This window comes from Bos grunniens, chromosome 14 (assembly GCF_055505025.1).
Source record: "Bos grunniens cultivar Pamir isolate PY7600 chromosome 14, Bosgru_T2T1.0, whole genome shotgun sequence".
Taxonomy (NCBI): domain Eukaryota; kingdom Metazoa; phylum Chordata; class Mammalia; order Artiodactyla; family Bovidae; genus Bos; species Bos grunniens.
The window spans coordinates 44,657,125-44,669,057 of NC_141178.1; the positions used below are offsets into that span (position 1 = coordinate 44,657,125).

Sequence of the window (11,933 nt, forward strand, 5' to 3'; positions counted from 1 at the left end):
GAGCTGTAGGAGTTGCTTGTATATTTTTGAGATTAGTTGTTTGTCGGTTGCTTCATTTGCTATTATTTTCTCCCATTCTGAAGGCTGTCTTTTCACCTTGCTAATAGTTTCCTTTGATGTGCAGAAGCTTTTAAGGTTAATTAGGTCCCATTTGTTTATTTTTGCTTTTATTTCCAATATTCTGGGAGGTGGGTCATAGAGGATCCTGCTGTGATGTATGTCGGAGAGTGTTTTGCCTATGTTCTCCTCTAGGAGTTTTATAGTTTCTGGTCTTACGTTCAGATCTTTAATCCATTTTGAGTTTATTTTTGTGTATGATGTTAGAAAGTGGTCTAGTTTCATTCTTTTACAAGTGGTTGACCAGATTTCCCAGCACCACTTGTTAAAGAGATTGTCTTTAATCCATTGTATATTCTTGCCTCCTTTGTCAAAGATAAGGTGTCCATATGTGCATGGATTTATCTCTGGGCTTTCTATTTTATTCCATTGATCTATATTTCTGTCTTTGTGCCAGTACCATACTGTCTTGATAACTGTGGCTTTGTAGTAGAGCCTGAAGTCAGGTAGATTGATTCCTCCAGTTCCATTCTTCTTTCTCAAGATCGCTTTGGCTATTCGAGGTTTTTTGTATTTCCATACAAATTGTGAAATTATTTGTTCTAGCTCTGTGAAGAATACTGTTGGTAGCTTGGTAGGGATTGCGTTGAATCTATAAATTGCTTTGGGTAGTATACTCATTTTCACTATATTGATTCTTCCAATCCATGAACATGGTATATTTCTCCATCTGTTAGTGTCCTCTTTGATTTCTTTCATCAGTGTTTTATAGTTTTCTATATATAGGTCTTTAGTTTCTTTAGGTAGATATATTCCTAAGTATTTTATTCTTTCCGTTGCAATGGTGAATGGAATTGTTTCCTTAATTTCTCTTTCTGTTTTCTCATTATTAGTGTATAGGAATGCAAGGGATTTCTGTGTGTTGATTTTATATCCTGCAACTTTACTATAGTCATTGATTATTTCTAGTAATTTTCTGGTGGAATCTTTAGGGTTTTCTATGTAGAGGATCATGTCATCTGCAAATAGTGAGAGTTTTACTTCTTCTTTTCCAATTTGGATTCCTTTTATTTCTTTTTCTGCTCTGATTGCTGTGGCCAAAACTTCCAAAACTATGTTGAATAGTAATGGTGAAAGTCGGCACCCTTGTCTTGTTCCTGACTTTAGAGGAAATGCTTTCAATTTTTCACCATTGAGGATAATGTTTGCTGTGGGTTTGTCATATATAGCTTTTATTATGTTGAGGTATGTTCCTTCTATTCCTGCTTTCTGGAGAGTTTTTATCATAAATCGATGTTGAATTTTGTCAAAGGCTTTCTCTGCATCTATTGAGATAATCATATGGTTTTTATTTTTCAATTTGTTAATGTGGTGTATTACATTGATTGATTTGCGGATAATGAAGAATCCTTGCATCCCTGGGATAAAGCCCACTTGATCATGGTGTATGATCTTTTTAATGTGTTGTTGGATTCTGATTGCTAGAATTTTGTTAAGGATTTTTGCATCTATGTTCATCAGTGATATTGGCCTGTAGTTTTCTTTTTTTGTGGGATCTTTGTCAGGTTTTGGTATTAGGGTGATGGTGGCCTCATAGAATGAGTTTGGAAGTTTACCTTCCTCTGCAATTTTCTGGAAGAGTTTGAGCAGGATAGGTGTTAGCTCTTCTCTAAATTTTTGGTAGAATTCAGCTGTGAAGCCGTCTGGACCAGGGCTTTTGTTTGCTGGAAGATTTTTGATTACAGTTTCAATTTCCGTGCTTGTGATGGGTCTGTTAAGATTTTCTATTTCTTCCTGGTCCAGTTTTGGAAAGTTGTACTTTTCTAAGAATTTGTCCATTTCTTCCACGTTGTCCATTTTATTGGCATATAATTGTTGATAGTAGTCTCTTATCATCCTTTGTATTTCTGTGTTGTCTGTTGTGATCTCTCCATTTTCGTTTCTAATTTTGTTGATTTGATTTTTCTCCCTTTGTTTCTTGATGAGTCTGGCTAATGGTTTGTCAATTTTATTTATCCTTTCAAAGAACCAGCTTTTGGTTTTGTTGATTTTTGCTATGGTCTCTTTTGTTTCTTTTGCATTTATTTCTGCCCTAATTTTTAAGATTTCTTTCCTTCTACTAACCCTGGGGTTCTTCATTTCTTCCTTTTCTAGTTGCTTTAGGTGTAGAGTTAGGTTATTTATTTGACTTTTTTCTTGTTTCTTGAGGTGTGCCTGTATTGCTATGAACTTTCCCCTTAGGACTGCTTTTATCGTGTCCCACAGGTTTTGGGTTGCTGTGTTTTCATTTTCATTCGTTTCTATGCAAATTTTGATTTCTTTTTTGATTTCTTCTGTGATTTGTTGGTTATTCAGCGGTGTGTTGTTCAGCCTCCATATGTTGGAATTTTTAATAGTTTTTCTCCTGTAATTGAGATCTAATCTTACTGCATTGTGGTCAGAAAAAATGCTTGGAATGATTTCTATTTTTTTGAATTTACCAAGGCTAGCTTTATGGCCCAGGATGTGATCTATCCTGGAGAAGGTTCCATGTGCACTTGAGAAAAAGGTGAAATTCATTGTTTTGGAATGAAATGTCATATAGATATCAATTAGGTCTAACTGGTCTATTGTATCGTTTAAAGTTTGTGTTTCCTTGTTAATTTTCTATTTAGTTGATCTATCCATAGGTGTAAGTGGGGGTATTAAAGTCTCCCACTATTATTGTGTTATTGTTAATTTCTCCTTTCATACTTGTTAGCATTTGTCTTACGTACTGTGGTGCTCCCGTGTTGGGTGCATATATATTTATAATTGTTATATCTTCTTCTTGGATTGATCCTTTGATCATTATGTAGTGACCTTCTTTGTCTCTTTTCACAGCCTTTGTTTTAAAGTCTATTTTATCTGATATGAGTATTGCTACTCCTGCTTTCTTTTGGTCCCTATTTGCATGGAAAATCTTTTTCCAGCCCTTCACTTTCAGTCTGTATGTGTCCCCTGTTTTGAGGTGGGTCTCTTGTAGACAACATATGTAGGGGTCTTGTTTTTGTATCCATTCAGCCAGTCTTTGTCTTTTGGTTGGGGCATTCAACCCATTTACATTTAAGGTAATTACTGATAAGTATGATCCCGTTGCCATTTACTTTATTGTTTGGGGTTCGAGTTTATACACCGTTTTTGTGTTTCCTGTCTAGAGAATATCCTTTAGTATTTGTTGGAGAGCTGGTTTGGTGGTGCAGAATTCTCTCAGCTTTTGCTTGTCTGAAAAGCTTTTGATTTCTCCTTCATACTTGAATGAGATCCTTGCTGGGTACAATAATCTGGGCTGTAGGTTATTTTCTTTCATCATTTTAAGTATGTCTTGCCATTCCCTCCTGGCTTGAAGAGTTTCTATTGAAAGATCAGCTGTTATCCTTATGGGAATTCCCTTGTGTGTTATTTGTTGTTTTTCCCTTGCTGCTTTTAATATTTGTTCTTTGTGTTTGATCTTTGTTAATTTGAGTAATATGTGTCTTGGGGTGTTTCGCCTTGGGTTTATCCTGTTTGGGATTCTCTGGGTTTCTTGGACTTGGGTGATTATTTCCTTCCCCAGTTTAGGGAAGTTTTCCACTATTATCTCCTCAAGTATTTTCTCATGGTCTTTCTTTTTGTCTTCTTCTTCTGGAACCCCTATGATTCGAATGTTGTAGCGTTTAATATTGTCCTGGAGGTCTCTGAGATTGTCCTCATTTCTTTTAATTCGTTTTTCTTTTATTCTCTCTGATTCATTTATTTCTACCATTCTATCTTCTAATTCACTAATCCTATCTTCTGCCTCTGTTATTCTACTATTTGTTGCCTCCAGAGTGTTTTTAATTTCATTTATCGCATTATTCATTATATATTGACTCTTTTTTATTTCTTCTAGGTCCTTGTTAAACCTTTCTTGCATCTTCTCAATCCTTGTCTCCAGGCTATTTATCTGTGATTCCATTTTAGTTTCAAGATTTTGGATCAATTTCACTATCATTATTTGGAATTCTTTATCAGGTAGATTCCCTATCTCTTCCTCTTTGGTTTGGTTTGGTGGGCATTTATCCTGTTCCTTTATCTGCTGAGTATTCCTCTATCTCTTCATCTTGTTTAAATTGCAGTTTGGGGTGTCCTTTCTGTATTCTGGCAGTTTGTGGAGTTCTCTTTATTGTGGCGTTTCCTCACTGTGTGTGGGTTTGTACAGGTGGCTTGTCAAGGTTTCCTGGTTAGGGAAATTTGTGTTGGTGTTCTGGTGGGTGGAGCTGTATTTCTTCTCTCTGGAGTGCAATGAAATGTCCAGTAAAGAGTTATGAGATGTCTATAGTTTTGGGGTGACTTTGGGCAGCCTGTATCTTGAAGCTCAGGGCTGTGTTCCTTTGTTGCTGGAGAATTTGCTTGGTATGTCTTGCCCTGGAACTTATTGGCCCTTGTGTGGTGCTTGGTTTCAGTGTTGGTATGGAGGCATTTGATGAGCTCCTGTCAATTAATGTTCCTTGGAGTCAGGAGTTCCCTGGAGTCAGGGTTTGGACTTAAGTATCCAGCTTCCAGTTATCGGTCTTATTTTTACAGTAGTTTCAAAACTTCTCCTTCTATACAGCACCATTGATAAAACATCTACATTAAAGATGAAAAGTTTCTCTACGGTGAGGGTCACTCAGAGAGGTTCACAGGGTTACATGGAGAAGAGAAGAGGGAGGAGGGAGTTAGAGGTGACCCAAATGAGATGAGGTGAATCAATAGTGGAGAGAGTGGGCTAGCCAGTAGTCACTTCTTTATGTGCACTCCAAAACTGGACCACTCAGAGATGTTCACGGAGTTATACAGAGAAGAGAAGAAGGAGGAAGGTGGCAGAGGTGGCCAGAAGGATAAAAGGGGGGAATGAAAAGGAGGGAGACAGATCCAGCCAGTAATCAGTTCCCTAAGTGTTCTCCACCGTCTGGAACACACAGAAATTCACAGAGTTAGGTAGAGTAGAGAGGGGTTAGGGAGGAGACATAGGCGACCTTGTGGAGAAAAAGGAGAGTCCAAAGGAAGAGAGAGCAGTCAAGCCAGTAATCTCGCTCCCTAGTGAAAAATGGGTCCTGAAGATTGGGTCCTTAAAGGTATAAAATTGGTAACAAATACATAAAAGCAAAAATTAAAAATCTAGAGTAGAGTTTGGAATTTCAAAAATACGATGTTAAAGAAAAGAAGAAGAAAAAGAAAGAGAGAAAAAACGAACAAACAAAAACAAACAAGGTCACGAAAATTATAAAGAAAGTACAGGTACAAAATTGATAACTAATACCAAAAAGCAAAAATTAAAAATCTAGAGTAGAGTTTGGAATTTCAAAAATACGATGTTAAAGAAAAGAAGGAAAAGAAAGAGAGAAAAAACGAACAAACAAAAACAAACAAGGTCGCAAAAATTATAAAGAAAGTACAGGTACAAAATTGATAACTAATACCAGAAAGCAAAAATTAAGAATCTAGAATAGAGTTTGGAATTTCAAAAATACAATGTTAAAAAAAAAAGAAGAAGAAGAAGAAAAATAAAGAGAGAAAACAAACAAACCAATACAAACAATGTCACAAAAATTATAAAGAAAATACAGGTACAAAACTGATATCAAATACCAAAAAGCATAAATTAAAAATCTAGAGTAGAGTTTGGAATTTCAGATATACAATTTTATATAAAAGAAGAAGAGAAAGAAACAGAGACGAAGAAGAAAAAGAGAAAAAAAAAAGTCACAGAAATTATATAAAAAAAAAACTATAGGTACAAAATTGATAACATATACCAAAAAGCGAAAATTAAAAATCTAGAGTAGAGTTTGGAATTTCAAAAATACAATGTTAAAGAAAAGAAGAAAAAAACAAAAACAAAAAAAACAAAAACAAAAAAAAACAAGGTCAAAAAATTATAAAATATATATATGAAGTTTGCTGAAGAAGAAAAAAATAGGGTCTTTTTTTTTTGCAAAGTAATAGGTTATAAAAGTGAAAATTAAAGGAACAATAGAGGACTTAAATTTTTTTTTTTAATTAAAACAAAAAAGAAAGATCATAAAAATAATAAAAATATATCTAGGACTTTCTTGTTTTTTTTGTGGGTGTTGTGGGTTCAGTTCATTTTTGGCTAGTTCCTTGGTCAGACTTATATTTCTCAAGATCTATAGGCCCCTTCCTATGTAGTCCGTAGTAACCACAGGGTTTTGATCTATTGCCTGTAGCTTCCAAGGCGTTTCCCTCTGTTATATCTTCTTCTGTTTGCTAGTCTCTTCAGTATCTGGTTTCCGCCCTGACACAAAGGGCACGGTGGAGGGCACTTTTTTTTTTTTTTTTTTAGGCTTACTTATTCAGTCGCGCTGTGGGGAGGGAGGGAGGGATGCTGCAAACAAATAACACTGGCGTGGGCTCGCAGTGCCTCAGCCACCCTGGGTCTGCCCCCGCTCACGGCACGTGTAGCCTCCCTGTCCACACTGCTCGGACTCTAGGTTGTTCCGCCGGGAACAATCCGAGGCCGGCCCTGGGCTGCATGCACCTCCCAGGTCCAAGCCGCTCAGGTTCAGGCACTCGGATAGTCCTCAGAGGTGCAGACTCAGTTGGGCCTGAGTATTGTGCTCTTCCCAGGTCCGAGCAACTCAGGTGATGAGGTGTTTGGCGAGCGCCAATGCTGCGACTTATCGCCTCCCCGCCACTCGGTTATCTGGGTGTAAAACCGGCGCACCTTCTCAGGCAGATGTTGACCGTCCAGACCCCCAAGAAGTTTTAGTTAGCAAAGAAGCCTGCTTACAGTTTTATAGATAATGTCTCTCTGGGGTTGCGATTGCCCCCCTCCGGCTCTGGCTGCCTGTCACCGGAGGGGGAAGGTCTGCAGCCGGCTATCTCTGTTCAGTCCTTTGTTCCGTGCGCGGGCCTGGCGGTCTTAGGTTAGGGCTGGCTTTTCGCGTGGTAGATATCCCACAGTCTGGTTTGCTAGCCCAAATTATTTCGCTCAGATAGCGCTCAGGGTATTCAGGCCAGATTCTTACTCTCAGTGATGCAGCCCACGCCGCGCCTCCCTGCCCAGCCCCCGCTTGCTAATGGCGGATGCAGGTGTCTGCGCTGCTTCTCCGCTGGGGGAGTTACCGTAGGGCTCGCAATCTGCGAGTTTTAATTGTTTATTTATTTTTTCTCCCTGTTATGTTGCCCTCTGTGCTTCCAAAGCTTGGCACAGATTCAGCAGTGAGAAGGTTTCCTGGTGTTTGGAAACTTCTCTCTTTTTAAGATTCCCTTCCCGGGACGGAACTCCGTCCCTCCCTCTTTTGCCTCTTTTTTTTTCCTTTAATATTTTTTCCTACCTCCTTTCGAAGAGTTGGGTTGCTTTTCTGGGTGCCTGATGTCCTCTGCCGGCATTCAGAAGTTGTTTTGTGGAATTTACTCGACGTTTAAATGCTCTTTTGATTTATTTGTGGGGGAGAAAGTGTTCTCCCCGTCCTACTCCTCCGCCATCTTGGCTCCTCCTATATTAGAGCTTTTAAAGGTGTTACTGTGCTTTATGACCTCACTTGGAAGGATGTGATGTATATCTTGGGACAAACGCTGACTCCCGAGTCAAAGACTCGAGTTTTGGGAAAAGTGGTTGCTTATGGAGATGAATGGCTTGGTAATGAATCAGTAGGGAAGAGGGAGAACGAGATAGCGGCCCTCCCTACTGGGAATCAGGCGGTCCCAACTATAGATCCAGATTGGGACTACAACACAGCTAAAGGAAGATGGGATCAGAGTCATTTTGTTAGATGTGTACTTGGAGGACTTAGGCAGGCTCGTTCTAAGCCTTTAAACTATGGCAAATTGGCAGACATAGAACAGGAGGAGAAGGAAGCTCCTGGTAAATTCCTAGATAGACTGAGAGAAGGCCTTCGCAGATTCACTGAGATTGATCATGAAAGTGAAGAGGGAAAAGTGATCTTAAAGGATAGATTTCTCACTCAGTCGGCTCCAGATATCCACCATAAGCTATTAAAATGGGCGTATGGACCAAATCAGTCTTTAGATACTCCGTTACAACTGGCTCAGACAGTCTATGATGGTAGGAAATATGAGGAAAAGAAAGAAAGGCAAAAAAAGACAAAGGAAAAGGCGGAAGCTTTCGCCATGGCTATGAAAAACATTCTTAAACAGCCTGAGAAAAATGCCCAGAGGGGCCCAGGTGAAAAGGGATGGGCTTGCTATTACTGTGGAAACGAGGGGCATCTCAAGCGGAATTGCCCTCACGCATCTAAGCCGCCCCCGGCTTCATGTCCGGTCTGCAAAAGACCACACTGAGAGACTGCCCCCAGAGGCATAGGTCTCCAGGGTTGGACTCTCTAGACAATCAGGACTGAAGATGCCAGGGGGTCCCCCACACAAGCTCCCGTCCTCATTACACCTGAGAAACCCCGGGTATTAATAACTGTGGGGGGCCAATCCATCGATTTCCTTTTAGATACTGGGGCAACTTATTCTGTGCTTACTGAAGCCCCTGGCCCACTTTCTTCCCGATCCGCTTCCGTAATGGGACTGTCTGGACGAGCCAAAAGGTATTATTTCAGTTATTCTTTATCTTGCAACTGGGATTCTGTGTTGTTTTCACACGAGTTTCTGATCGTGCCAGAATCTCCCTCACCCCTTTTGGGAAGGGATATACTGAGCAAGGTCCATGCCTCTGTTTTCATGAATATGGAGCCCTTCCTTTCTCTCCCTTTAGTTGAACAAAATGTAAATCCTAGAGTATGGGCTGATGGAAAATCTGTGGGTCGAGCACAAAATGCTATTCCTGTAGTTGTTAAGCTCAAAGACCCACACGTATTTCCACATAAGAAGCAGTATCCACTGAAACCTGAAGTTAAGGAAGGGTTAAAACCCATCATCGAAAATTTAAAGGAGCAGGGACTATTAATTCCTTGTAACAGTCCTTGCAACACTCCTATTTTGGGTATAAAGAAATCGAATGGTAAATGGAGACTAGTTTACGCATAATAAATGAGGCTGTAGTTCCTTTACACCCCGTGGTGCCTAATCCTTATACTCTATTGTCTGAAATTCCTGAACGGGCCAAATATTTATCAGTAATTGATTTTAAGGATGCCTTCTTTTCAGTGCCTTTGGTGGAAGAAAGTTAATTTCTATTTGCCTTTGAAAACCCTACGCAGCCAGCTTCTCAGTTAACCTGGACAGTTTTGCCCCAGGGATTTCATGACAGTCCTCACTTATTCTGACAAAGTTTGTCACGGGATCTACAAAACTTTAATAGCTCTGAAGCAGTGGTGTTACAATATGTAGATGATATTTTGCTCTGTGCTGAGACAGAGGAAGCTTGTTCGCTAGCCTCAGAAGATTTCTTAAACTTTCTGGCAGGCTGTGGTTACAAGGCATCAAGAGAAAAGGCTCAGCTTTGTCAACAATCGGTTAGATATCTGGGCCTAATCATATCAGAAGGGACTAGGGCCATAGGCCCTGAGAGAATTAAACCTATACTAAATCATCCCCTACCTATGACTTTAAGACAATTGAGAGGATTTTTGGGAATCACAGGTTACTGTCGCATTTGGATTCCAGGTTACGGGGAACTTGCCCGGCCTTTATATAAACTTATAGCTGAAACTCAGCAGGCCCAAACCGACAAACTGGTTTGGTCTCCAGAAACTCAAAAGGCTTTTAAGGTTCTTCAGACTGCTCTCCTGCAAGCTCCAGCTCTGAGCTTGCCCACAGGGTCAGAATTTAATTTGAAAGAAAAGGTGTGGCATTGGGAGTTTTGACACAACCCCGAGGGCCTCACCAGCAACCTATTGCTTATCTAAGCAGAGAATTAGATGTAATTTCACGTGGGTGGCCCCACTGCCTAAGAGTAATTGGGGCAGCGGCTTTATTAGCACCTGAAGCTTTAAAAATAATTAATGGACGGAACCTTACTGTATTGACTTCTCATGATGTGAGTGGAATGTTAAATTCTAAGGTTAATATTTGGATGACAGACAGTAGGCTTCTTAAGTATCAGTCATTGTTGTTAGAAGGACCAGTAACTAAGCTTAAAGTTTGTGGAAATCTAAATCCTGCCACTTTCCTTCCTGAAAAGGAAAAATGAAACACCTGATCACGATTGTTCTCAATTCCTAACTTTATGCAGCTCGGGAGGATCTAAAGGATACCCCATTAGACAATCCTGACATGGAAATATTTACAGATGGCAGTTCTTTTGTTCAGGATGGAAAGCGTAAAGCAGGTTATGCTGTGGTGACTGCTGAACAGGTTTTGGAAGCAAAATCTCTCCCCCAGGGAACCAGTGCTCAGTTAGCGGAGCTTGTGGCTCTGACCCGAGCTCTAGAATTAAGCAAAAGGCAGTGGATGGGCCTTATAATCTATGTGAGTCTACTTCTGCTGACTCCAAAAATCCTGAGTCTGCTGTTTGAGCCTCAAGACAATGCCTTCTTGTCCTGGGCTCACTCCTATGCTGCATTCCACAATCGGTCTAACTGCTGGGTCTGTGGAGCACTCCCCTCTTCATCAGTGGAAGGCTTCCCGTGGTGGACATCCCCACTTCAAGGAAAAGAAGAACTTTCTCCAAGTCTGTGAATACCTTTGACAACAATCACATGCTATGCCTCTTCTTCATCTGATGACATCTACCAACCCTAAAATGGACTGGTGCAACACTTTGCACTTTAACTATGTACGTAATGTGACTTTTAATTTCGATTTTAACTTGTTTTAATGACTATGTTGCCTGCATCTGTAACTGTATAACTGGATTTGTTTCTAGCCGCATGAAAGCTTTTAAGTTACAAATGATTGTTCAAACTCCTGCTACTGCTGTAGCTTCCTCCAACTACTATTTGGGCCCCTGGATCAGATATCCTCAATATGAGGATTAGGAGAATATGTTGCCTCACCAATTTAGGGACAACACCTCTTGTCAGCTGGGAAGCAGTTATGGAACGAGAACGATGCCCCTTTTCCCTAGGCAACATAATTCTCCTAAAAGAAAAGGGGGGAATGAGAGAGTCATTTCCTAGGCAGGTTGATAGGGAGTCTAGGGGTTCCCAAAGAGAGAGGGGTCTGGAATTCTCAAGGTGGAAGAAAAGACAAACATTTTTTCTTTCTCCACATTCCTTAGGATAATATAACAATAATGTATCCTGCCTAAGGACAGTCTTTGGATTAAACCTTCTGTTATCTTAAAATGTTAATTATGGGAGTAGACCTGGTCTTTACAAGGATGTATCTTGCCTGAGGACAGTGTTATCTTAAAATGTAAATTATGGGAGTAGGTCTGATGACATTCTGATGTCTGATGACATTACAACCTCATTTGTAATGTCATTTTTTTGGATTATATAACCTCATTGTTAACACTAGCAAGCGAATACTCTTTCTGCCCCCTTCTGATGCCTATGTTAGAAGCTTTCTCTATCTCCTTTATACTTTAATAAAACTTCATTACACAAAAGCTCTGAGTGATCAAGCCTCGTCTCTGGCCCCGGATTGAATTCTTCTCCTCCGGGGGCCAAGAATCCTGGTGTCTTCGCGTGATTCAACAACCTTTCACCCACTCCAAAACAAAGTCTCAAGCATAGAAAATAAACATTGTTACTGAGTCACTGTTTACGTATCATTACTAACAGAAAATCCATTAAATGGCACTGACTGTCCTAAACTTTAATTTGAGCCACAAATATTCTCAATGTATTGCCATGTTGCTGTAAAGACATGTGCTCTGCACATTTTTACCTCATCTGCCTTTCAGCATCTAAGAATTGCAACTCAGTGGTGATTAAAAACAGGATTTCAACCGAGACAAGGTCAGGTGAGTGTCTTGGATGATACAAGGCATATGTAACCGCTAAGCAATCAGCTTTGTTTATGCCAAGGGCTTTGTA

At 40.0% G+C, this 11,933-nt stretch overlaps 1 long non-coding RNA gene across 1 annotated transcript in view; it reads left to right on the forward strand.

The window, feature by feature from the left end:
- LOC147359338 (uncharacterized) overlaps positions 1-11,503 on the forward strand; it is a 307,413-nt gene extending 295,910 nt beyond the window's left edge. Inside the window, exon 5 of the long non-coding RNA XR_015140723.1 lies at positions 10,184-11,503. This is a non-coding gene — a long non-coding RNA (uncharacterized LOC147359338). The remainder of the gene's footprint in view (positions 1-10,183) is intronic.
- Positions 11,504-11,933: the final 430 nt, after the last annotated feature.